Raw genomic sequence first — 22,722 nt, 5'->3', positions numbered from 1 at the left:
CTCATGGTGCCCTAGGCCAAAATAAATATTGAATAATTCCACCTATTGGGTAACTAGGTTCCAACAACTTAAGTGGCAGTTTGCACAATGTCCTAAAGGTGTTGCTGTGTTTCCTTTGAAAGTTTACCCTCTCTGGTGGTGCCCCGTGAGCTCGCTCCTTGCTTCAGAGTGTCTCAGCACACAGTTCGGGGACCATCGATGTCTGTGCTGCTGATGTTCGCACCGTCCACGGTTGGTGACAAAGTGGAATTCCTGGCTACTCAGTCTTCTCTATCACTTCCCTCTTGGTGTTTCTCCATCATGATTGTCTTGCTTGCCTCTGGTTGATTAGCTTTATAATTGAGGTCCTGCCCTCCATTGCTTTTCATCACTCCTGCCATGCCATGTGTCGTGATCTAGACAATGAAATACTCGTCACCTCCAGCATGAGAGGAGACTAGCACTGAGATTAAAGGGGCCCTTGGTGTCTCCAAGTGCAATTGATTTCGTATGTTTGGAGTAGAATCACAAAGGAGGCAAGGAGGGACTGACGTGTTCATAGTTGAACAGTAAAAATGCTTTTGTTGACCAAGGGGCTTCGTCAGCTCTGCTCAGAAACTACTCAGTTTCTCTCAAAAGTGTCTAACAAAACACTTTATCTCCTGCATGAAAGTACAGTGGGTTCCCAGTTCTGATTTCCCATCCAATTTTCTTTGGCGGCCTTGAAGATGGGAATAGCATAGTCATAAATTTGTTGGAGCTGGTGGTCAGATCTCGTAAAATGAATGAAAGCTCTGTTGTGCTGGGGATGTTGCCTTCTTAATGTCTATCCATGACTGAAAGCTTAAAGGGAGATTTGCCGGCTTAAAGGAATCTTCAATTTTTATTGAATTAACAAGTAGAAGGTATAATTTTCAATTAGACCACTGACAATTTACATAGGCAGATGGAAAAATGCCAGAGTAAGTCTAGAAAGAGGAAGCTACCAAACCTGAGAGGAGAGAAAAAAAGATACTTTATTCTGAGGGTCCGCATTCCTCTCATTAAGGGTATGTGTGTGTGTGTGTGTGTGTGTGTGTGTGTGTGTGTGTGTGTGTTTGTGTGTGAGCACTGTCCAGTGTGCCAACAGCTAAAGACACCTTTCAGTTTTCTTTGGCTTTAATTGGGGGTGCTCTGGATTCCTTTGGGAATCTGGTGATGGCTGGGACCTTTTCCCTAGGAACATGCACATTGGACATGGAACTTTTGCAAACATTTTTTGTGGAAGGTGAAGGGAGTAGAGTACTGTGTGAAGACCCCATAAGATCAGGAACCTCTGCTCTGCAGAATGTGGACCGTGACATCCTAGACCAGGGTTGGCAAACATTTTCTGAAAAGGGACAGATAGTAAATATTTTCAGCTTTGTGTCCCATCCAGTCTCTGTTGCAGCTAGGAGGTGTGAAAGCACACATAAGTATGTCGGTGAATGAGCTCAGGGCTGTGTTCCAATAAAGCTTTATTTAGAGAATCAGGCAATGGGCTAGACTTGGCCCCCAGGCCGTGGTTTGCCAATGCCTGTCCTAGGCCATCCAACACAAAACTCTTAATTAATGTGTGTAGAGTTCTTCCATTTAGTGTATTGTTCAGCAGCTGCTGAGGCAGATTAGGAAGATGGACACAGGAAAAAATTCGGAAAGGATGGAAACTGTTCAGTCCCATGAAAATTGCCTCTTGATTTCCTCAGGTAAGTATCCATTCCTTGCTGTGGAAGCCAATAGGACAGTTTTCTTTAGATTAAATTGAGTACCTACTTTTTACTTTTTTTTTATAAGTACCCAACGTAACTTATTTCAACTTGGAAATGAAAGACACACCTTTCTTAGACCTCAACTGCATCCTCATCTCTTGGCTTTGCCTTGTGTTTCTCTCTGCGGTGTGGTCACATGCGAGGAGAATTATGACCCTGGACGATGGCCATTTGGTTTTCCTTTCCCTGAGCTGTGTCAGGATTGAGACTTTGGGAGGCCATGCTTACATCAGAGGCAGAAGGCAGGTAAAATTCTCAAAACTCTTCCAATTCATCCATCTCATCTATTTTGCCATCTTTTCGGAAGGGAAGAAAAAAAAGGTTTGTTCTCTGTGGACTTAGAGCTCCAAGCTCTCCCTGTGACAGCAGACCTCGGCCTTACCCTGGACTTGAAAAGATGAGGCTGCTTTGCCTTAATCCTTTTTTAAATCATTAGTTTCTATTTTAAGAGGTCTATGCAAAATGCCTCCTTTCTGATGTGATTTTTTTGGGTTTCCAGCCCTGGTTGAATTTCGGGGCTCCATAGCCTCTCGTGAGAACTCTCTCTTCCGGGCGGAACCACAGCCACTGTGTGATTGGCTTTGCCTTCTGTCTACAGTTCTGTCCACACCCCTTCTTTCTGTGCAGAATGCTCTGCGGAGGACAGCCAGCCAGCCGAAGCTGTATCCGTTTTCTTCCAGAACAGTGTAACACATCTCACTTCCAGCTAGAGTCTCTTTCGTGTTCAGAAGCACGTTTCCCCTACTGCGTCATCAGACAAACACAGACTACACTCAGGAACTCTTTAAGAAAGCACATTGAAGTATTTGATCTGGCACTTTACCTGAATGTTTCTCTCACCCAGGGAAACAAAACCTGCATTCCAGAGCCTTCAGACGGAAGTTATTCTCTGGGGGGAGCACGCTGCCACCAGACACATCACTCACCACCTGTTCCTGGTGTCTGCAGAGATGTCATTTTTCTGAGGTTTAGAGAGTTACTGTTTACAGCTATGCAAATATAATCTGCCATTGAAGGTTTTCTGAGAAGGTCATTTGGAATCAAGACTTAGGCGGGGGTTTAGTTTTTCAGTATCTGATCCAAACTCCTTTCATAAGCAAAATTTCTTTAAAAAACCTCTTTCCTAGCTGAGGTGGAGAGGACTTGGGCCTAAGCAGAAACACAAAGCAAGGTCAAGGACTTTGTGGTGGGGCTATTTTTGTTAAAAAGAAACCATTATCTCCTTGTAACACAACTTAATAGAATTTACAAACATCCCGCCTATGTCCCTGGGACTGTCAAATTGGTATCACTTGTAATGTCACTTGAGCTAGGATACTGAACCCTTTATTCTTGGGAGATAACAGATTTGGGGAGATTTGCATTGTATTTCTCTCTTACCGTCAGTATGGGCAGCTGCGGACAGTGGGCAGTGAATCTTGGCATGCCCAGGTTTTCCCCAGGTTGTGTTTTTGCATTCCTGGGATTCAGGGTCTCTTTCAAGTAAGGAGGCTGATTGCTCTTATGACTTGGAAATGGACTTCAGGGAAAGCACGGGGAAGTCTAAGCTCTTACTTGTGCCTTAATATAGGAAACAGAACTTCCTAAGTTATCCCCAGAGTCTGTGGCCTCAGCCAGGCCATCACAATCTTTTATGTTTTCCCTGATTTCATTTTCTTGTTATTCCTCTGCCCATCACATATGACCTGGGCTGACTTAACACTTATGTGGGAAGGAACCGACCCAACTATTTTCGTTTATCGAAACTCAGAATCAACAATTTTACATGGTGTGCCTACATGGATTCTACTGTCCCCAAGCCTTGAAAATGTAAAGGATATCTAAGAGAACTTTTAGCCAAACCCTCATTCAAAATATTGACCTTATAATAAAACTCCCCTTTGGTCTTTAAAGAAGAGCAGCTGGGTTGGGTACTTTTTCTCTTAAGTCATATTCTGTTGTGGCCAGAAATGAGTAGTTAACATCATTTTGGACACTACCAGTGTTTGTATTGGAGTCTGCAAGTATTTCAGCAAAGAAAGTCGGGCCACTGCCTTAGGGATTATCATTGAGTTTTGGAGTGTAAAGCTGAACCGTGATGTGAAGTCATGTCTTGGGGCTGGGAGAAAAGATAAATGTGGGGAACAGCGATGAACTTGGAAACCTGTGAATGAGCAAACTGATAAAAGAAGTGGGAAGACAGGTATATGGTCCTTAACTTCAGTATTGCTACAGAGACAATCTCCTTTGGGGGAAGAAGAAAAAAACATCAGAAAGCTAAACCTTTATTTACAATTTCCTCTAAAAATAAGGAACTTGAAGGAGATTCAGAGAGTGGCCATAGGATATCAGAAAATTTCCCTGTATTTCCCTGGTGTTATTGATTCTATAGAGTCACCATTTTAAAATACAGCACTCAGAAAAAAGATCAAGAATTAGATGGGTGATACCATACTTTGAGAGTATACAGCCCATCCATCAGCTACCTTCTGGCTAAAGAAAGACAAATCGAGAACTGAGCCAGTCAGTCTTTAGTTCTGGTGGCTGTAAGAAAGGCAGACACCCAAGGTGGCCTGGTGCGCCTACTTATCCCACAACGCAGAGAGCTAGGAATGCTCATAGAAACACACTGCAGGTCTTCACTAGGAGAGCTAGAAGGTATAGTTTAAAACAACACCCAAAGTTAGCTGGGACTTTCAGAAGTAGTGAGTTGTGTGGAGAAGTCATTGTTTTCTTCTTTTCTTCTGATCTCAGGTTGTGGGTCCTAGTGCATGTTCAGTACTTGGGGAGTTAGGAGTCAAGAACAGGGAAGTGGTTTCTGGGCCCTCTTCAGCGGTGCCCCCCAGGGCCACCTTGTCGTGAAGGGAAGGGAAAAGAGTATGATGGTCAGCTTTGCCCATCTGAAACCCCCATCAACCTCCAAGCAGCATATCCTAAGTAGAAACACAAAGCAAGGTCAAGGACTTTGTGACTACCAATATTTTTCCCTTTAACTGGGAATCTGTGGCTCTTCAAGGCTTGGGAACTTTAAGTGACAACTTGAGGACCCCAAACAGCCCAAGCATCTGGGAAATTTTGTGACCAACCATGTCTGTGAGTCCTTGGCTTTTGCTGCCGGGGGTATGCTGAGAGAGTTGGGAGAAGGAAGGGCAAGAAGAGAGGGCCATTTCTTTTCATTTTTAAGTCCACACCATTTGAAATAAAATGCAAAAATCAGTATGGGATAGCTAAGCCTATAGAACCTTAAATTGGTTATTTTTCTAAAGTGAGTGAGAATAACCCAATGTCTGTGACAGGGATGGCGTGGCTGGGCTCCATTTCTAAATTTGTTTGCAGAGGCAGGAATTGTCATTTTTGTTCATTGATGTGCAGGAAAAAGTAAAATGCTTTAGACAGTTGTGGCACACGGAAAGGTAGGGTCTGAGACTCCAGCTAACAGAATTCCTGTGACTGGGATTTGCAAAGCTTACAGGTCATGGGAACCTGCAGCAGCCTTCGGAAGCTGAGAACGGCAAGGGTGTATCTGTCATGAACTGTGCACAAGGGAGTGTTTGAACTTCAGCAGATTCCTGTCCCGTGCCTTCTACACGCATGCCTAGAGTCTGCGGTGAATTCTGATAGTGGCCTGTTTGCCAACAGACCACATTTCACAGCTGGGGTTCACACCAGCCATCTCAGGACACTGTATGTGTCAGAAAGTCCCATTTGGCAACAATCTGTAGAGTTCCCAGCCAATCTCTGTGTAAATCACCCAAGGAGGTTCGATTAAGAAAAATCAGACAATTTATCTGTCATAATACTCTGGTGTTCGACTTACTCTTCAGTCTCAAATTTATTTTTTGAGTGATTTTCTACATGAACTGGAATGATGTTTCATAAGAAGAACAGATAGTTTCAGAGGAAAAATGTTTTCTGTGTGTAATTAACTCCCACAAATAATTGGAGCATATTTTCTGATCTACACAATAATCACATTGGGTCAATTAGAGCTGAAAGAGGTGTTAAGGATGTAGTTCAAATTTTTAATTTCAGTACATGGACATTTTTCTGTATAGTTTGTGAAAATCTCGATGAGATGCTCAGTATGATTTCTTTATGGAATTGAACTTTACATGAATTTTAGTGAACTAGGCGGGTTTCCCTAGATTCCCTTGTGTTTCAGTTTTATTTCTGAAAATGTTGCTTCCATTCATTACTCGGGTCTTTGTAAGAAAAAAAAAACCCACTTTTTCCCTTACGCTGTGTGAATTGCATGATAGACATTTCTTGTATTTGTATATATGACTGATTGTTTTCCTATGCTGCACTGCAAATTTGCTTTGAAGTCATGTTGATTGTAAAGACAGCTGTTGGGCAGGTGGAAACATGCCTGGTGTTTAAATCCCTGGACGCTAGAAGGAAGTAATTCCATATGCTAGTGAGGAGGCTCTGCTATCTTTTCCTGGTACCTGAGACATTCTGGAAGGGGATGCGAGGGTTGGGCACCCCTGTCCTTCGAAACCCAACTCCAACACCGTGTCTCTGGAGAGCTTGGAAATGAAAGAACGGCCACCATGTGGATTCCGTCATCGACCCGCAATCCTCCTCTCTCCTGCCAGGTGGAGCTCGCTGCTCGCTTTCCCTGGAGGAATTCATCTCTTTTTCGTGGATTGCAATATCGTTTCTTTATGAGTGAACTGTAGAGCCTGGAATTCATTAGAAGTTCATCAAGTAGAGACCTCTGAAGGATGTGGGTAGAGTGTGTCCATGCCTTTGCGGTGACTGGTAAATTTCTGTGCTGGCCCTGGGAACTTGTTGCTTGGGAGCTGCTGAGGCAAAGAGGGAACTGGCAGGGGGGTGGATGGGGTGGGGGTGGGGTTTACTTAACTATGTGCTTTCCTATATGGAAATGGGTGGGACAACTTTCTTAAGGAGAGAACATTTCTTAACATTGTATGGGGAAAGGGAACTTATGTCTATAAACTGATAACTTCAGTCGAGCTGCAGGGTTGTATTTAAAAATGCCTTTTTTATGTGTGTGGGCAAGCGTGCCTTTATTGTCCTCGCTGTGTTGGCTTTGGGGGTTCCATGCATTTTCATGTTAGTCTAGCTCTCCCCTTATCAAGGTTGTGTACATTTTTTGTTGTTTTTCTTTTGAACTACTGCTTATTATAATTATTGATGTTATCTCAAAATTTTGAAACCAATGAAATAGCTAATGCCCGGGACTTGGGGTAGATGCAAGTTTTTGTATTGATGTAGGTTAAATTTTTATAGAGTTACCTGAAATATACTGAATGGAGGGATCATGTGGCTTTAAAGAAACCATGATTGTTTTTAACGTTGGGAGAGGCTACCTGTCCTACATCCTTATTCTTGAGAAATTCATCTGTTCATAAACAAGGAATTAACAGTCACTAACCAAGGGATTATAATGATTGCCAAAGGTGGGGGTAATTTTGCCTTTTGTAGATTATCCTGTGATGAGATTTCCAATCAAGGCATCTTGTACGAAGCATAACTTTATCATTTCCTTCCTCTTTTCTGATCTAAGAGCATAGGAGAAATCAAGGATGTGCTACGAAACAGTTCTTTGAATCTGTGTTTTTGACACGGGAAATGGCTGAGATGTTAGTTGCACTAAGGGATTGTCACACGGCTCCTCCGGGGGCCACTCTGGCCCCGCTCTGACCACCTGGCCAGGAGAATGGAACTGAGGGATTCAGTCAAACTCAGACTCCTCTGCGGAGGAGGAGCTGACACCTGGGTCCCCGTCTCAGGATATTCTTCAGTTTCCCACGGCTGCTGATGAGGAAGGGACAGCCCCAGACACAGCAACGGGTCTCCGTGTGTGTGTGTGTGTGTGTGTGTGTGTGTGTGTGTGTGTGTAGAACTTCGCACTGTGTGTGTTGTGTTCGGTGTGGTGTCAGTCTGTGAACGGACTCAGACAACAATTCGAAGAGTGGGAAGACGGTGACAATGGCAAAAGACCCAACCGCCTCTTTCTGTCAAAGTGCTCTCTGTGACTTTCAGAGCTAGGACGAGGAACAGGATTATTCAGGAGCAAGGTGTCCTTCAAAGAAATGGGGTGTTCGTCTCATTAAAAGATGTACAACCAATAAAAGACATTTAAAAAGTGCCGTGAGTCTGTATATTGATTGAGTTGCTCGTGGAAATCCTTTGTTCCAGAAATGCTGCTTGCAAGCAGCGCAGCCCTACAGGTGGAAGTGTTGCCTGAGCTGCTTGTTCTCTTTTTGCCCCCATCTCCAGCACTGTAGCTCCAAAACATAACAGGAGAACACAGAACGGAACAACAGCGTTGCAGTCGTGAGGACTCAGTAGAAAGCCATTTCATCTGCAGCGGACTGCAGGCGAATCTTACAGTCAGTATTCCTAGGCTGGAAGTGCAGGCCGGTTATCAGCATCAGATGGCTGGGGGTGGGGATAGCCCGGACAGCTTGAATGAAAGAAGAGATTCAGACCAAGACTTTTTGGCTTTCATGTGTTCCCGACACCGGACTTTCAGGCCAACTAGTCATTCGATTTTCCTTTTGATCCTGTGCATCACCCACGTAATATTAGGAAATTTGCTTTATATTATCAGGCAGTGGCATGATGCAGATATTCTGGGAACGAAAGAAAGAAAATCTTACTACAAGTAAGTATGGTTGGGTCTACTAACTTCTTCGACTTCTCCTGTAAATGGAGGGACTAGGCCATTTTGACTTGTGCCCACATTGATCCAGTTTAGAGAAGAATGACCGGGCTTGAGTGCCGACAGTGTGGGTGGGTCGCCATTGCACCCAGAGCATACGTTCACCTCTGTCTTGCTTTTGCATGAACAGGGTGATGTGGCTGAATCAGGAGTTGACCCCTTTAAAAGCCCCTGGCATTTTACCTCAGATAGAAGTCATTTCAGGGGTTAGACTACAAAGAGGAGGAGGGCTCCCCCTACTTCTGCACTCATCACTTGTGTGACTTTCCAGCAGCAATGGTCCCTATTATAGTGGTTTTGAAGATATGTCCTTCACTGTAAGAGGATTGGGGCAATCCTTCATCTTTCTTAAGTGACAGGTCTTCCTTGCCATTAAGAATTTTGTTGTAAGTTTCTGTAAGAGGTAGAGGTATGTGGCAGGGGAGATATAATTAAACAAGGTTCTCAGGCCTCATGTTTGAAAGTTATTTTATCCACCTCACAGCCATTTAGTTTCCACAGGAAGGGAATCCAAAATCAATCTTTGCTTTCATATTTATAATATCGGTTAATTTAAATATTTTTCTTTCTCTTTTTAAAGATTTTATTTATTTATTTTTAGAGAGGGAAGTGGGGGAGAAAGAGGGAGAGAGAAACATCAATGCGCGGTTGCTGGGGGCCCATGCTCAATCCACTGAGCTACACCAGCCAGGGCTAAATATTTTTCTTTTGATGGGTATAATGCTTTCTTCCTTTGTGTACCACCAAAATAATTCCTGGCTGACTCAAGATTTTGTAGGAAAACCGTGAAAGTAGAAACTGGGGAGAGACCATTGGACTCATAAAAGCTGTTTGTGGTTGTTTCTTTCTTGGTGTCTAGGTCATCTCCTGTAGCAGAGCAAACCCCAGGTCCTAGTGGCTTAAAACAACAACTCATTTCTCCGGGGCCTGGGAGCTGACTGGACTCAGCAGGGGGGCATCCCTGCTGGTCCTGTGTCACACGGTGGCAGTCTGGTCATCGGAACAAAAGTCACTGAGAGCTTCCTCACTCACAGGTCTGGTGCCTGGGCCATGGAGGCCGAATAGGGATGGATCTGGGAACAAATAAGGCATGTGTTTCTTCAGGTGGCCTGTGTCAGTGGTAAGCTCGGGCTCCTCACAGCCTGACGGTCTCAGAGCAGATCTCCTTGGCACTTGGGTTTTCCCAGAATCAGTTTTCCAAAAGCCCCAGGCCGAAACGGCAAGGACATCACACGGTGTCATCTCCACTGTGAGTCCTAGCACATGTGTTTCCAGGTGGGGAGGCCTTGCTAAAGACCAGCCACCACTCTTGGTGATGCCAGGCCATTTAAAACACACTTGTCATTTTTAAAACGGGTCTCATTCCTTCTTTCCTAAATTGGTGACCAAGGGGCAGTAGGCAAAATATGCATTCAAATTAATGATGAAATTAGTTTCCATTTATTTATCATCCACAGTTTTGTCAAGGAAAGCACTTTGGTCAAAATGACGCAGAGAGTGAGTTAGCCATCTCAGGCTGGCAGTCTTGAGCCAGAGTTGGAATTAAAACGACGCGGGAGAGAATTAAACATTGACACTAACGACTCACAAATCTCCTGTTACTACTTCCCCACCAGCCCGGGTGGTCATGGTCCATACATTCTTGCTGAGTGGGTGTTTTCCCTTTGAGTGGAAATTGCTTTTTTTACTGTTATTATTTTAAAAGATATTACATTTTGAGAAAACATAGAGTCTACGTGCAGGAAAATGAGACTTATCCAAAATTCTGAGTTAATTGTTCATATGTTCTTTAAAATATATTGTTTAATGCATATAGGTGACATCATTTTCAATGGCTGCCTACTATTCCAATATGCACACTTATGTATATTTAACTGTTTCTCCTGTCAGTGGGATTTTTTATTTACTTTTGATTGTTTTGGTAAATATTCTCATTCCTATATCTTTATGCATAAGTCTTATTGTCTTGGAGACGTATTAAAGAGCTGACCATTCTCACTCATTTTCCCTGGGCCTGGACATCAGCAATGGTCTCACTTGTTGAATCAGGCTCTTTCCTTTCAATAAGTGATGTCCCGCCTTCTCCAGGCCAGACTTAAACTAAGAGATGAGACTTGTCTGGCAATCAACCAAAATTAGGAATTTGTGGCACTGGGACCTGCCCACACAATGGTATCCTGATGATCGTAAACATCTATTTCTTGAGTGAATTGGAACGCTAGGGATGTCTTTCAGGAATATCCACAGAGGAAGGCATTATCAGGAGGAAGCCCATGAAGGAAAAGTATGGAACAGGAACAAAGAAAGAGAATCTGCCTCTAAGAAGCAAAAGGTTTCTTTTTTTTCTTTTTAACCTCTTGCAGTTGGTATCACGATTATGTGATGCCCATGATAGGCAAGAGCAGAGTTCCCAGTTGATCTGGTGGCACCGTACCCATTTAAGACCAGTAAGTCTTAATGAAGCTAGAACTTGGACTCTGAGAACATGCCTAATCGTCACTCACCCGATGGGCATTGGCCCTGGACACTTTTCCAATGTGCTGTAGCTACACCAGGTTGGAGAAGCTCTCCGCTGCCCTGGAATCTGCCTTCTGTGCTCTTGCCCTTCAGAGCTGTAGCATCACTTCCATCCATCGGGAGCTCGGTAGCAATGCAGACCAGAGGCGGGAGGGCAACACCGTCCAGAGGTGGTTCGTGGTGGTGTCAGAGTCTGAGAAGCAGTGGCCCATCCATCTCATCCAACATTCCAGTTTCAATTGTCAGATCTCAAATGCTGTTGCAATTCTTTCGACATGTACCCCATGTTACTGATAAACAGTGACTCTGCAAGTGATAATCAGATGTACAAAATAGAGGATCTTACGTTGGATGGAAGGACACATGCATTGAATCATATTTAAATATATTGGCACTGATGTTTGGTTAAACGCAGTTTCCTTTTTATTTTCCCCCAATGCAGCATTATTGAAAAGGAGTGTTTTAAAGGAAAAAAAAATGGCCCTTTTGCTTGAACACCTTTATATTGGTAATAGATTAAAGTGTTTTTTAGATTCCAAGTGGAATGCTGCTCCAGGAAGGCAGAGCACTGTGTACGCTTCACAGTCAAAGAAGTCTAGGAGACGGTGACCTGGAAGCGTAGAGGATGGCCTGGAAGAATGCTGCTCCCCACCCTGGCTGGGTAGCTCAGGTGGTTGGATGTCGGGAACCACCCTGCCTGGTTTCAGAAGCTGTAACTTCCCATGGCTAAGGCTGAGTAAAAAGACTTTGGGACCATAAGCCACTGAGGAGACAAAACTTATTTTCCTGGCAAGGGTGCAGTCTACTTCACACTGCCTGGCCAGTTGCAGATGACTGGTTAGCCCATGATGGGTAAGATTCCTCAAGGGAGGGACAACCTGAGACAGGCACGGTCATGAAGGGGCCATCAGGGAAGGACTTAGGGAACTATAGAAAAGGGGTGATGGACCCTCACTCCTCGGCTTTCTCCTAGCCAGAGTCCTCATTTTATCTGTAAAAAGTCTCCTAATCTTTTGGCTGCCCACAACCCTCACCTGACTTAAGCCTGAAACAATGCCAGAGGTAGGTATGGCCCTGTGCTGGAAAGGGCAGATTCCCTGGGGCGATCAGAAGAAAGAACGCATAAAGGGCAGATTCCTCGGGGCAATGCATTAAGAAAGAATGCATAAAATCCTGTGAAACCTGTTTTGCTAAGAATGCTCTCAATTTAAATGATAATGGTCCAAGCATAAAACGAGTTTGTTTCCCAAAGTTTTATAGCCCTTTGTTTATCTGACCTTGACTCAGAAAAGCCCTTGTAGTTCTTTGAATGTTACGTATTGTTTGATCATCACTGCCTGACAATGAGTGTTACTTATACAACTTAAACCCAATAAAAGCCCATTGAGGAACAGGCTCAAGGCCCTTCTCATCTGAGAGATTGGCCACCTTTCCTCCCCAAGCAGATCATGTCTTGGTAGACTTATTTGGGGGCTCTCTGGGCAGAGCCCCCCCACAGTTGGACCATCTTCCGGATGTGCCAACTTTGCAGGTTCGATTCCCAGTGAGGACACGTACAAGAAGCAATGAATGAATGCATAAATACATGGAACAACAAATCAATGTCTCTCTCTCTCTCAAATCAACAGTAAAAAAAAAAATGCTGCTTCTACTGTTCCACATCCAGTGACTTCCTGTTATTATCTGGGCCTTCACACACCTCCCCTTGGGTTTCCCTGCACTGCCGGTCCAGGCAGACATTTCCTGGGCCAATGGTGGTTCTCTGTCCCCAAGAGAAGGGCGAGAGGCAGACTCAGAACTTCTTGCGACTCGCCTAAGAATAGTGTGCTCAGCCCAGAGCCGTCAGTTTTCCTCTGATCTTACGTGACCCTGTGGACTGGGAGGCAAAGAGTTGTTTTTAGACAAGAACTTGCTAAACCACTCGACATTTTCAACAGCTGCAGAACTGTTTATGGAGAGCATGCCATCTCCCTTGGCTCCTCCAGTTTGGCAGCCAGGAAAGTCCAGCCAGTGACATTGTGTGCTTTAGAAAACTCCTGAACAATTCACAGCTTCCACCATTAAGTGTCTAAATTGGTCTCGCCTGTCCGATAGTGATCTTTGGATGGGCCGTTTTCTCCTCGAGCTGGTCGGCTTTTAGACGAGTTTGCTGGAATCAAATGAGTCACCGCTGGAGATAAACATAAACACCGACTTGCCAGAGCCTCCAGTTCCCTAAACTGTAGCTCATAAAGAAGAATAGATTTAATCTGTTTCAAGCCGCAGACCTAGGGCAAGTGGCGGTGTCTCTTTGCCAAGAGCAAAGAACATGAATTCTGTTTACTTAATTTTTTTTTTATTTTGAGAAATTAAGGAGCCAGTGAGTTTTCATGAAAATTATGTTTGTGCACAAAGATACCATGATTCATGACATCCTTTTGCAGGAGAGTGTGGGTCAAACTATGATTTGGTAATGCTAATAAAATGGGTGAAGAATTATTTTAAAATACGGAGAGCAAAAAGGTTTAAAGGAGCTGAGCAAGAGGTGGCACTTGAGTTGGTATTGAAACAAGGAGGAAGCTCTGGTGTAGAGCCACGTAGGCCGTTCGAAGTCCTGGCTCCACCACTTACTGGCTGTGTGACCTCGGACACACGTCTTAAACTCCCTGTCTGTCAACATACTCCTTAAAATGGAAAGAGTAATAGAACCTACTTTAGAGCGCGCTTGTGAGAATGAAATGTTGCCTGTAAAGCACTCAGCCCAGTGTCTGCCGTATTATTATTATTCAGTAAGTTTCCCTTAGTGTCGTCCTCTGCCAAGTCCTTTTTCAAAGAGTACAGTTAAACAGAAAATATGTAAATGAAAGATCAGCAGGCAATTTCAAGTATGAAAGTATTTGAGATCCATAGCCCAGTGCATCACAATAACACTTGGCTTTTGTTGTCTGAACATGCAGGCGTGTGTACACTGGATACACGTGTATTCAGTCACGTATTTCAGCCAGTAGATCAGATTAAAAACATTGTTCACCTACTCGCCTAAGTGATAAAAACCAATATTTTTACTCCCACAGACCCTGCTTTATAAAATGAAAATAGTGACATCAACCCCTTTGAAGTGGTAAATCCAACACGTATTAGAAGAAATTTTCAGAGCATTCAATGAAGATTGAAATAAGATACGTCAAGAAAAGGGCAGACTCAATACTTACTGATTTTTTTTAAGTGCAAAGATTAGCTCACAGACAAGCAAATACTATGGACTGCTGGAATGTACTTTAAATACTGAAAACAAAAATAATTTTAAATAAAAGTTTCTTTGCAATTTATCAAATACCTGAGAAAGTATTTCTGGCAGTTTGAGAACTTAAAAAAAAACAAACCATATACACCTTGTTGTTCTATTTAATTTTCAAAGATGGCACCAAGAATATATTGAAAGCATAAGCGGTTTCTGATGCTGTCTAGACCTGGGTCTGAATCTCAGCTCTGCTCATTGCTGGCTTTGGGGGTCTAGGGGAAATTTCTTAAACATTCTAAGACTCGATTTCCTACCTAAAAAAGAGAACACAGTAAGAACTTGTATGGGGGGTGGAGGGTGGGTGGTGAGCGGGAATTGTAAGGATAAGAAAAACAGGGTCTATCTAGTACTGTGCCTGGCACACAGGTAGCCTTGCTTGGCCTGTGGTGATCTCAATAATCACAGAACAGAGCCAAGTGAGGACACGGTTCCCACATGTGTGCATTTCAGCTAACATGGTAACATGCCCCAAGAGGACTGTCCATGGTAAGTTTTCGATATGACAATTCTATGTAACTTTGAATATATTAAAAATGTCAATAAGGAACCTTAATATTTCTCTTTAAAAGGAAATATCTGAAACAGCGAGAATGTTAATGATGTCGCAAATATCTCATTTGGTCCTTATGAAAAGCCAGGCAGGTGTGCACCCATGAGGCTTCCATTTTATAGTTGGAGAAATGGTGTTGGAGGAGGTCACCAAGAGGATGTGACCACTGGGTGACCCCAGGTTGACCCAAGAGTTGGATGCAGGCCATCAGAGGCTCCTCCTCTCTCCATGTCCTTGGAATGTAGGTTCCACCTGCATTTCCCACAAAGTGGGAGCTATTGTCAAGGACACATTCTTGAGAGACAGATGCGGCATTGGGACCCTCTGGGTGGTATGTGACTGAACCCCGTTAAGGCCGCCATATAAACTTCTGAGATTCTGGCTGTGGGTGCAGAGATCTATGAGAGTTGTGGTGCATGGGAGAGCCTCCTAAGTTGTCGTGCTGATTAAAGCAGACCACCTGGAGTAGTCCATCTTCCTTCAGTCTCTCCTTGCCCTCTGTGGATGGAGGTCAGTTTCAGATTTCACCTGGGAAGCCCCTGAGGTATCAGGCCAACAAATAGATCTGGAGGTTCAGTAATGCGACCACGTTTACACAACTAAGGGCAGGTACTAGCCATCTGACTCCTTACAAAGAGGCCAGTCTCTACTGTGTATCTTTTAAATTTGCATTAAAACAAAGAAAATGTTTTCTAACTTTCTTGACCCTGAGAATAATTTTGAAGTGTTGCCCTTTTGCCAAGGAAACCAATGTTTTAAATGGGCTGATTTGGGGAGCTGGGTAAATGAGAACCTCGGTGCCCTGTGTGGTACCAAGAGGAGAGAAGAAATAGTTGTGGAAAAAACTCCAGATTGTCCAGGTCCTGCCGAGCCAGTCAAACTGCAGGGGCTCTGCAAAGGGGCGGGGTGATGAGAGCCAGGGGATGGGCAGATGTTACCTCGGTGGGTGTAGGGACAGATCACCAGGACTTTGGCAGTGGGGGTGGCTCTCAGGTGGCACCTTGTTTTGTTGGAGTGGAGCCCCTGTCAGGGCAGAGGCGAGGGAACATCATAGGAACCTAGACTGGCAGGCTGATCAGAAAGAGACAGAGGAGAGCAGTAGTCAGCCCTGGTGAACTGAACTTGTCCCTGGGTGCTTGACCTCACCCTGGTAAAAATTGCAGTGAAGGAGACGATGGTGCTGAGGCTCAGGGAGAGGGAACCTGGTCACTCAGCAGCCTTGGTGGCAGGGCCTCCAGGTCTGGGAGCAGGGCTGCAACCCCACTTCCCAGCGTGAAGGGACGCAAAGAGACCAGACATGACAGGAGCTACCCACATAGTTATTCTGCTCTTATAACTGGCAGGCTTGAGGGGACAGGATTGGTGGATCCAGTTGAGAAAAAATAGGAGAATAAGGGGCTAAGAACCAGATTTGTAGTCTTGGGCTTGAGCAACAGCAATGGCGAAATTTCTGTTTCCCAGCCGGAGGCGATTGGTGACCCCACGGTCATCACATGCAGTGTGTAGGTCAAGGTGCTTGGCAGGACAAACCTCAGATCATTTGTTCTTCACGTCCAGGAAGCCCTTAAGAAATGGCAGGTGGGGGCCATGACCTTGAAAGATGGCTTTACCCTTTGGAACTTAGGGTTCATTAGGAGGCAACCCTGTCCAGGCCATGCAGCGGGATCGTTAAAAAACCAGGCCCACTTGTTGAAACCAGTGGCGACAGAGAATGTGAACTATTTACTTTCATTCTCAGATTCCAAGGAGGAAGAGGAAGACAGTCAGTCTTTAAGAGCCACGTCAAAGGCAGATTCTGCCATCATTCAGAAATGCAGTCATGCTTCACAACTGCAAACACACCCCTGTCACACCTTTAAACTGTCCGGGTGGTGGCCATGAAGCGGTGACATTTTCTAACGTCAGACTGGAAGAGGTGAGAGTGGAGAGGGTGTGGGTGGGGTTCAGCCTCCCCCAATCCACAGTTCCGTCCCGATGAAAACTCTTCCATGTCGTATGTAGCCTGACATTTAGTGAATGAATGTCTCTGGTGGTCAGAGTAAGTTACGGAAAATGTGAAGTTAATATCTTTTGCACGTGAATGGAGAGCTCATTGGGAGTTAAATGGTACAGAGCATTTACGAGGTGTGTGCCGGGTGGCAGGCAGGAAGCAGTGGGAAGGTGTGGTTGGGAAAAGCTCCACTGAAACTCTCCATTGACCCTCTTGTAAATCTGTAAAAGACTTTTTGGCATTGTCTTATGGAAACTCCAGAAAGAAATGGAAATATGTGGAGATGTGTAAGACACATGGACCTGTAACATGAATTTCCATTCTCCTCACAGGAGCGAGCTCAGGGGAGTTCTGCTTTGGCCCTTGGAAAGTCAGCAAAATTGCAAAGAGGAAATAATATTTTATGCTATAGCTTCAAGGCAGCTTAGAAACAACAGTTGCATTCGCCAGCAGCGAACAGCACAGACAAAGGCAGTGTTTCAGTTCTCCCCAGCTTATTACAGAGGTCAGTGATCAGCAGTATGCCCGCGCAGTTGACAATCCTAACCTGTGACAATAATTCGGCAAATTTAGCACATTTATTTTTTTCCTTCAAAGAATTAGATCTTTGGAGGCAAAAAACAATTAAGCAAGTAGGGAATGGAATAGTCATATCAGTTATTTTGTTTTTTTAAATCAGAGAACTGCATCATTTCAAATTGTAAAGGTGGTGTTGGAAAGATCCTGACTTCAATAATCTACCGTGTGTTTAGTGCATTCTCTAAAAAAGTGAGTTCATAATGGTGTATCAGTAGCATCGCCAACAATAATATCCATATAGCAAAATCTCTGTGCAGTATTTTCATGGACCTATGACTAGGAAAAGAAGACCTTAACACCAGAGAATGCTGGATGAAATTTAAATATACCATCCAATGAATTGCATTTCTCAGCTCTGTGTGTACATCTCTATCACCACTTAACAGTAAGAGGAATCTGTTGTTTCTTCATCCTGGTGGGCTTGTGTGTTTTCTGTCCATGTGAGGGGTCTCACTGGTGCTGAATGGACAGCTCTGGGTATGGTCAGATCAAGCTGTTGTGGGTGCTTTGGTACCCACGGGTGTTTTCAAAGGGGCTGTGAACTTCACAAAATTAAACGCAAAAAATGAATGTGTGTGCATTTTTTTTCTGAGAGGATACATAGTGGTGAAACTTTGCAATGAAAAAAAAAAGGATATAATTTCTTGCTTTACTCCTATCAAAAGAAATGCTATTTTTATAGAAAGTACATTTATCGTAAATTTTAGTAATCTGACCAGTCTTACATCCAGACCAAGTAACGAAATGATTTTAACCCATCATCACCCAAATACCCACATCAACTTTTCCACAGAGTGAAACAGTCTTTCTGTGTTTAATACAAATGAGGATTTATATTAAATATGCCTGATGATATTTTTGCAGATCCAAAGGCAATTTATCCCAAAACTTAAAGAGTTTACCAACTTTTCATGTAAGCAAGATTGGAAGAGAGTGAATTTTTACATAAAGAGATCAACCAAAGAGGAAAAAAACCCAATTTATTTGTAAAATCTTCAATGTTTGACTATGGACATTTCATAGTGCAGCAGGTCCTTGGGAGACCTAGTTCTGTTATAATGATGAGATGCCATAGGAACTTAACTTTCATTTATACCAATTAGCCCACGGTACAGCTGGTTTCATTATGCACTGTTTCAGTTAAAGTTGCAGAACTGACGACATTAAGTGAGCACTTGGGGCACACAACTGTAGTACGTAAAATACTTGTTTTTAATGTATTTGGTGTTTCTGGAAAAAAGCCTATTGATGTTAAGGTATGTTTTAGGGATCGTGTGAATATGAATCAGCATTAAAAAGTTGTAGAGAAGAGGTTGGTAAATGTTTAAATTAACTAACTTGATTTTAAACTAGTCAATAAAGAACTTCCAGGGATATTCCGATTAGTTCACTTGTTCAGTAGTATTGTTCCATTTTTCCTGTCTCTCTCGGTCTCTCAGCCATGCCCGAGCCCCGCAGAGTTCTACAGCATTGATGAACAAAATATATTAAAGTCACTCAGTTTCTCTCTGGTGACTTCTGTCTTTCAATTAAAAATTTTTAAATTGTTTAACATTTTTATAAAAAGCAGATAACACAATGATAAATTTGTATTTTTCCTTTTGTCCCTTTCAATGTGATGTTCTATTTATGTCAAGTTTGGTGAGTGATCATATTCCAATACTATCATCACTGTATAAGTCATAGATCAATTAAAATTCAGTGTGCTAGTGTATACACATTTTTTGTTTTACACTGAATATAATAGTACAAAGAATACACACTTAGTCCTCCGAAGGGAGGAGTTTTAATTGGAAAATTTTAATCCTCTCAGAAGCGAGAAATTTAGGACGGCCACAAGGGGGCAGCAAAATACACAGGATTTCCTTAAGTGGTGAAGCGATGGCATTCTGCTCTGGGCTCCAGCAGGATGATGAAGGCAAATACTAATGGAAGTAGCAGGGATTTGAGCCACCCTCAGCACAGGCATTTGTAGTAAAAGTACGTGAGACTGTTGTTCCTAGGATCACTGAATAGATGAGCGTTCTAAGTGTTTCTTGTGAAGGGTCCTTGGTGATTGGCACATGGAGCGCGAACACCTGGCAGTTGCTCACGGTACTTCCCAGTGGAGCGGGGTGTGAATTGCCCTCTCGTCTTCCCTATTAAGATTTTTTCTGGATTTCAGGGGAGAATAACAATAGGGTAAAGTTTTAGTAAGACTTAATTTTTTTTTAATTGGGAAAGAGGCTGTCTTCAGAAGAAGCAGTAAATACTTATGAATCACACTAATTGCCAGCCACCGTTCAGCAGGGTGCCTTATAAAATGCCGTTCGAGTTCAGAAGGCCAGGAAAACCTGATTGTTGTCAGAATTCCCGAGTGTTGTTACCCTGGGCAGATTTCTTAACCTTTAGGTGTCTTAGTTTATTAGTGAAATGAGGGTAATACAAGAGCTTGTTTCAAAGATCCAGTAAAAAAAAAAAAAAAAAAAAAGGCATGTACCCTGCTAGCTCAGTGCCTGTAGGGCAGTGCCCGGCATATGGTAAGAATTCGATTAAGTTAGCAGTTATAAAATAATTACAATAGATGAGTGGCACATGGGACAGCTCAGTAATTATTCCTTGATAACTTTCATAATTAGTGTGAGAACAAGGTTTTAGACCTCATTTTTACAGACGAGACAGTTGAGGTTCGATCATGAATTAAGCAGAAGAGCTGGAAACGGAGCCTGTGCCTTTCTGATTCCAAGTCCACGCACTTTCCACCACACTTGGGTAGGTGGACCACCAACGTTTTTGCCCTGCTCTCGGGAACTCCCCCAGTCCCCTGAAGTCACCAGACAGCTCTTGGAGAGGACTCGGGGTCGGGCTAGGCCAGCCCAGGGCCTGGTGGCCTTCTCCCGGCGCTGACTGGACCAGCGGCGATGCGGGGAAGGAGGAGTGAGGGGAGCTTTCTTGCAATCGGGGAGGATGGAATTGCTATGCCAAGGTCTCAAACCCAGAGCAGCCCTAACTAGGAGATCGGTCTAAGGACACATTCCTTAAACCCATGAACACATACATGCGTTTGGGCATCTCCCACCTTATCCAGTGTAATTTGTCTGTAGGAACAGGCAGAAATGAGGGGAGTCATCTGCAGTGAAAAGACACCCAGATGCCCAGGATCAGAAGAGGTGCCTGAAGTCTTTAAGTCTTTGTAGGAAATAATAAGTAAATTAATAAAATTCGGTCCACCTGGTCCCTCTGTTCTCATTAAAGGAGGCAAGACCCCTCTGTCCAGTTTTTCATTGGAGATGCCGCCCACACTTAGAGGCAGGTCCCTCACCAAATACACTGGAGAACCACACAGAGGGTACGTTTTAAATTAAAAAATAAAATTACACAAACAGCAAAAACAAAACAAATATCCTCAGGTTAAAGCAGTTCTATAATCCACAGATTCTTTATTTTAGACCAGAACTTTCTTCCCATAAAAAAGATGAACAGCACAAAGCTATAAACCAAAAGGCCGCTAATCTACAAAACGGTTATTCTTTGCGAAAATTATGGACACGATATGAGGTATTTCCTTTAGTACCTATTTATGTTCCAAAAAATGATTTGACCAAAACTCTGGTGTTTCCCCAACAACTAAAAGTGGTCTTCAGAGTCAGAATTCTTCATGCCTGCACAAGCGCATCTGCGGGAAGAGGTCACGAGAGACCCTGAGCACGTGTGCACAGGCTGCCCCGAGAGCTAATGCCCGGCCATAGGAGGCTCCGCCCCTCCCGGTCCCAGAGATGAATCCTCTGTACCGCCAGGGGGCGCCGAGTTCTCGAGGACGCCGCCGTGGGGGCACCATGTAGCGTTGAGACCGCTGGGGTGGTGTATTGAGACTGAACCCCATTAGGGCCTCTGTATAAACATTCAGTTGTCTGCCGGGCAGTTGCGGATATCTACTCGGCTAGTAGCATCCAAGACAGGCCTCCTAAGTTCCCTTCTTAAAACCTGTCACTCACCGACTGCGGTCTCTGATTTCACTGGGCAGCCTTCCCCCACCCCTAGATTTGGACCATTAGCGACACCAAAGCAAGAGCGCCCAGATGGCGTTTGGCCCCCATAACATCCGTCAGAAAAGTTTAGGGCTCATTGAAGAATGCCTTTAAAATAATTTCGGAAGTTTTAAGCTTTTGATTTTAAACATCGTATTTAAAATTAGTATTTAAATTTCTATCCTAAATGTAAATGATCTTAGTTTACTCTTCAGTGCCCTTGTCCGTGTCTTGCTGTGGTTTGGGGTGAATTCTCAGTGGACTCCATTTGTTTGTAGGGAGCATGGACCTTGAGAGGCGCCTGGGCTTCCCGCGCGTTTGTGTGCCTGCAGAGGAAGGGTCCCGGTGACCCTGTACGAATGTGTAGGGGTGGGACCAGGGTTATCGGCCTCTGCTTTCTCTATCCTCCCTTCTTTAGTTCATTCTAGAGCCAGGCATGTCCTCTGATAAATATTATTTGTACACTTCGAAAAATAGGTTTGTAGTGTTTCTTTTCATCTCAAATACCTGCAAATGAAACTGCTGTGAGACGTCATATGTTTGGTTTTACATCACTTGCAATTACTGAAGCATATGGGAAGGAATTCTGCACAATACGCAAATGGGAAGATACATAATTACACTTTGATAAAGACTTTTCTACTCAATTCTTTTTAATTTTACTTCTTCATTATTTCCTGTATTTTAAAAACTGTATTGAATTGATTGGGGTGACAGTAACCAATGTCACCCCAATCAATTCAATACATTTATCTGTCAGATACTCTTGTGGTCACGTGAAGAATTCTGGCTCTGAGGACCGCTTTTATTCGTTTGGGAAACACCAGAGTTTTGGTCAAATCAATTTTTGGAACATAAATATGTAGCAAAGGAAATACCTCATATCCTGTCCATAATTTTCTCAAAGTTATACAGATTTCAGGCATACAATTCTGTTGGGAACCACCCTGCCTGGTATCAGAAGCTGTAACCCCTGCCAAGGCTAAGGCTGAGGGAACGACCTTGAACAGTAAGCCAGAAAGGAGACAAATGCTTATCTCTCTGGCAGGAGCACCACTTCTGCTCCTTTTACTTCACCCTGCCTGGCCCCCAATGCTTGGTCGGTTAACCAATGACAGGTAAGATTCCCCAAGGGGGGAACAACCTAAGACAGGTACGGTCACATGGGAGGCCCCCAAGGAAGGACTTTAGGGGCTACAGCAAAAGAGGGTGATGGACCCTCACCCCTTGGCTTTGACATAGCCTGAGTCCTCATTGTCTGTGGGGGAAATCTCCTAATCTCTTGGCTGCCTTACTTCCCTTGCTCCACCTAAGCCTGAAACAATGACAGAGGGTAGTGCAGCCCTGTGCTGGAAAGGGC

At 43.8% G+C, this 22,722-nt stretch overlaps 1 protein-coding gene across 1 annotated transcript in view; it reads left to right on the top strand.

Annotated features, from left to right (window-relative positions):
- Positions 1-6,569, top strand: part of MAP2K6 (mitogen-activated protein kinase kinase 6) — a 105,083-nt gene extending 98,514 nt beyond the window's left edge. The window contains exon 13 of the mRNA XM_045836687.1: positions 6,344-6,569. The gene's annotated coding sequence lies outside the window, so the exon portion shown is untranslated. The remainder of the gene's footprint in view (positions 1-6,343) is intronic.
- The last annotated feature ends 16,153 nt before the right edge of the window (positions 6,570-22,722 follow it).

This window comes from Phyllostomus hastatus, unplaced genomic scaffold (assembly GCF_019186645.2).
Source record: "Phyllostomus hastatus isolate PE091 unplaced genomic scaffold, TTU_PhHast_1.1 phas_contig_210, whole genome shotgun sequence".
NCBI classification, from domain to species: domain Eukaryota; kingdom Metazoa; phylum Chordata; class Mammalia; order Chiroptera; family Phyllostomidae; genus Phyllostomus; species Phyllostomus hastatus.
This window is presented reverse-complemented; position numbering and strand designations above follow the sequence as displayed.